The following is a 4,498-nucleotide window of genomic DNA, read 5'->3' as shown; positions in this document are numbered from 1 at the left end:
TGATAATACAGAAACCAGGTAGGGAGTGGTGACGATTCAATGAGGCAGAGAATGGGAAATCCAGTGCCCAGTGCAGCGGGAAATTCCTGGTGTGAACACTTAAGCTGGGCTGTCTTTGTCCTTGTGTCATGCTCTCTGAACACTTGCTGACACCCCAGTAATTCCTGCATCTTCGGGGAGACAAAATGAGCTCAAAGATGCTGTAACTTCTCTGAAATTTTAAGCCAAGTGAAGGATGGGATGAAGGGTTGGGATGAAGCTCAGACATAGAGCTTCACTCATTCTTGGAGTGTATGAGGCCTGGGTCCCATCTTTAAGACCAGAATCCAAGGAAAGGGAGGAGACCCCCACTTCACACAGCTCTAGCTAGTTCAGAGCGTCAAGGCACCATCCCTCGCTCCTCCTACCTGTATGCCCAGGCCTACCCCTCATTCATTCCTAGGTCTAACGCAGGACTGTCATCCTACTACAGCATGTCTGCATGTCAGAATGTCATAGGAACACTTCCATTCTGTGGCTGCTCATCTACTCATCTTTGGGGACAGAATCTCATGTATCTCAGGCTGGCCTCGAACTCAGTGGAGGAAGATGACCTTGAACTTCCTATCATCTTGTCTTCATTCCCAGTGGTCCCAGACATGCATCCCACAATCAGTCTTATGTGGTATTGGTGGGTAAACCCAGATCTTCCGGTCTGTTTGGCAAGCCTTCTACCAGCTGAGCTACCTGCCCACCCACTCAACTTTTATTTTTTAAGATGGGTCTCCCTCTGTAGCCCTGACTACCCTGGAACTCACAGAGATCCTCCTGCCTCTGCCTATTAAATGCTGACATTACAGGCTTGTGCCACAGTGCCTGGCTTTGTCTTCCAGCTTGGAGGTGGGAGGTGTGTTTGTTGCAGCACTGGGGGTTGAACCCCTACCTCGGAGCACACTAGATGTTCACTCAGTTTTCATCCCTCCTTTAGTTCCAGACGGTCTCAGTAAGCTGCCACAGCAGTCCTTAAACTCTTAGATTTCCTAGCAGATAGAATTACATGCCTGTGCCATCAGTGTTGTTTTGGAAATAGTCTTACTGTGCAGCCCGGGCTCACCTCAAATTCACTGTGGAGTGGATGTGGCTTTGAACTCTTGATCCTTGTGCCTCTCTCATTCAAATACTAGGACTAGAGATGTATGGACCAATGCCCAACTCCATAACTATATGTGAGAATTAAAGTTCTAATAGTGAAATTGCTGGCTGCACCTCTGAGGTTTGATGACTGACTTATTGAAGTGACTGTAGCCGCCAGTGTTCCTCAGGCACTTCCCCCAAGCTGAAGCCTTAGGTCTCGTGTCAATACTTCTGTTATTTGCTGTGACTCAAGCACAGATCTTACCACTGCCTCCCTGTTCTCCAGAGTGAGACTCCTGAAAGATGGAGCAGGGCCTGACTCCTGGTGGCTCTGAGAGCTGTGTGCTGCTGAGCCCACTGGCACTGGGCAGTCTGTCCTGGTGGCCCTGAGAGCTGTGTGCTGCTGAGCCCACTGGCACTGGGCAGTCTGTTCCAATTCTTCACCAGTAAGGAAGGGGAAGGGACTCAGGGCCCATCAACCCACACCCCACACACCTCTTCCACTGTAGCCTTGGTTTCCTGCTGGGCCACAGCTGTCCCTCACCAGCCAGTGACTCAGAGCCTTCCAAGACAGCACTGCTGCCAGCCCTGCCCAGCCCTCTGGGTAGGTGACTAAGCTTGTGGTAAAGCCTGGGCTGAGCTCCCAGGGCAGGCCCCGTTCCTCTACCATTTTGCCCTCCTTCCTCTCTGCCTTGCTGATTTCTGTCTCTGGGCCTTCTTCAGAGAACAGGGATAATCTTGAACTCCAAAAAAAAACCCAAAACGTTTCCTGAACACCAAGCTGTCCCATTGGGACTGAGACTGGATGGTCACCATCCTTTGGGAGTTATAGACAGAAGGGAAAGAGGAGGTGGGAGAGAGGTGTAAAGGACCGATGGGGATCCAGGACTAGGAAACTGTCAAGGAGTGGCCCACCCTTCCCCCACAAGATGCCTCTGTGAGAACTAGGAAAGCTGGTGCCAAGAATCTGGGCCAGTCTGGTCCCAGGGCCCCAGCTAGCTGGCTTGGCAAGTGCAGCAGGCTGGATTCAGCCCCCATGGCATGGCCCACTCTACCAGTCACACTTGCACAGGGAGGCTTGGGTGAGGAAGCCCAGGCAACACCTTCTGGGAGACATTGAGACATGGGAGACATTCTCAGAGCTGTTTGGGCTCTTATTGCTGTAGGCGACCATGTGTATTGGCAAGTGTGTTATCTGCACTATTGTGTCTGAAGTTACAGATGCATCTTACTAAGAGACCCAGTCCCATAGCGACTGTCCTGGCTATGACACGGAGCAGCCTCCAAGCACCAACAAGGGCCAGGCTTTGGGATTTCTTCTTTTTTAAGAGTTCTTTTGCCAGGCAATGGCGGCACACGCCTTTAATCCCAGCACTTGGGAGGCAGAAGCAGGCGGATTTCTGAATTCGAGGTCAGCCTGGTCTACAAAGTGAGTTCCAGGACAGCCAGGGCTACACAGAGAAACCCTGTCTCGGGAAAAAAAAAAAGAGTTCTTTTATGTACATGAGTGTTTTTTCTACATATATGTATGTGCACCATATGGGTGGTTGGTGGCCCCAAAAGTCAGAAGACGATGTCGTGTTCCCTGAAACTGGAGTTCCAGATGTTTGTAAGCTGTTATGTGGGTGCTGGGAACTGAACCTGTGTCCTCCACAAAAGCAGCCAGTGCTCTGAAGCTCTGAGCCATCTCTCTAGCCCTCAGGTGTGTTGTTACTTTCATCACCTCGTTTTACAGGTGAAGAAACTGATGCTGAGAGAAGGGATGTGGGTCACAAGGTGAGAAGTCAGGAAGCCAGTTATCCCAACCAGGCAGGCTCTTGGATCCCAGCTGGTAGGACAAAAGTTGACCCATTTAACAGATATGGAAGTTGGCTTAACAATGTAGGTAGGCAGAAGATCTGCTCCCAGACTATCTCTGGTGAAACCATGCGGACCTCCAATGTTTCTGCTCATCATCCTTCCCTCCCTGACACCACAGCAGGGAATTGTCTACCTTCTTCCTGCCCAAACTGTCTCTGACCTTAAAGCAGCAAATCCCCTGGATCCCTGTCTGGTGTTTCCCTGGACCTTCAAAGAATCCCAGAGACTAAAAATCATCCCTCTCTGGCACACAGGAGACCATCAGCTGTACTCGAGTGATTGGTCACCCTGGACTTGGTTTCTGTAAATGGACCCAGAAGTCCACCTGAACTACTTGCCAGAGAAGCCTGGGCCAGGCACTGTCAGCAACTGGAGAACTGCTCCTAAGAGTGTCGGGAGTGATGTGGTCATCTCAGGTGGGTGCAGGTAGGTGCAGATATCTATACTGGAGCCTAATTTGGGGGATGCTGTGCTGGGATGGAACCCAGGAACTCCCCCAGACTAAGTGAGTGCTCCACCATTGAGCTCCAGTCCCACCAGCTGCTAATTGTGACAGTCTGAGGGCAGGTAGATACACTCCAACTGGGAGGGTATATATCTTGAGGCAGGATGGCATTGTGGGAGGAGGTGTTGCAAGCCAGGCCATCAGGAAGAGAGAGAGAGAGAGAGAGAGAGAGAGAGAGAGAGAGAGAGAGAGAGAGAGAGAGAGAGAGACTGTGTCCCAGGTGTGTCTGCTAAGCTGCCAAGGCCTGATTTGTGGAAATCTTCCCTAAGGCTGCTCCCAGTGGGAAAGAAGGATCCCTCAGAGCTCAGGCAGGGCCAGAAGGCCGATCTGGGGGACAAGGTCAGACATACTGTATTTGTTTGTTCCCTTTATTTTTCCTTTGTTTGCTTTTGCGAATAGGTCCAGCTTTCAGTGGTGACAGGGATTTTGCTTTTGTTTGAGTCAGGGGCTCATGGAGCTCTGGCTGGCTTCAAACTTACCAGGTAATCAAGATGATCTTGGATTCCTGATCCTCCTGCCCCTACCACACAGTGGTGGGAGAGTGTGTGGTGCTAGGGGTGAAACCCAGGACTTTAAGCATGTTAGGCAAATACTCTACTAACTGAGCCACAACACCCAGCCTTTCTCAGTGAGCCTTTCTGTTTGTTTGTTTGGTTGGTTTGGTTTTGTTTGGTTTTGTCTCTGCCTGTAGCTAGCATTTAAAAGAGCCCATAGAAATGGGCAGGGGGCACCAGTTATGTGCCAGCAACTGCCTTGGTGCCACAGTTTAACCCCTCAGTGAGTTTCAAAGTATGACCTAGGAGCTGGAGAGATGGCTCAGCAGTTAAGAGCATTTGGCTGCTCTTCCAAAGGTCCTGAGTTCAATTCCCAGCCACCACATGGTGGCTCACAACCATCTATTAGGGAAATCTAATGCCCTCCTCTGGCCTGCAGATGCATATGCAACAGAGCACTCATTATTAAAAAAAAAAGTATAAGTTAGGCTGGATGCAGTGGCACATATTTTGGGAAGCTGAGGCA

The 4,498-nt window shown here is 50.4% G+C and overlaps 1 non-coding gene across 1 annotated transcript; it reads right to left on the bottom strand.

The window, feature by feature from the left end:
* Nucleotides 1-4,161: 4,161 nt before the first annotated feature.
* On the bottom strand, nucleotides 4,162-4,296 carry LOC116092808. The gene has a single exon (XR_004119504.1). It is a non-coding gene; the product is annotated as a small nucleolar RNA SNORA76 (small nucleolar RNA).
* Between the last annotated feature and the right edge of the window lie 202 nt (nucleotides 4,297-4,498).

The sequence above is a fragment of the Mastomys coucha genome, unplaced genomic scaffold (assembly GCF_008632895.1).
Source record: "Mastomys coucha isolate ucsf_1 unplaced genomic scaffold, UCSF_Mcou_1 pScaffold15, whole genome shotgun sequence".
Taxonomy (NCBI): Eukaryota; Metazoa; Chordata; class Mammalia; order Rodentia; family Muridae; genus Mastomys; species Mastomys coucha.
Note: the sequence above shows the minus strand (reverse complement) of the source record. Positions and strands in the feature narration are given on the sequence as shown.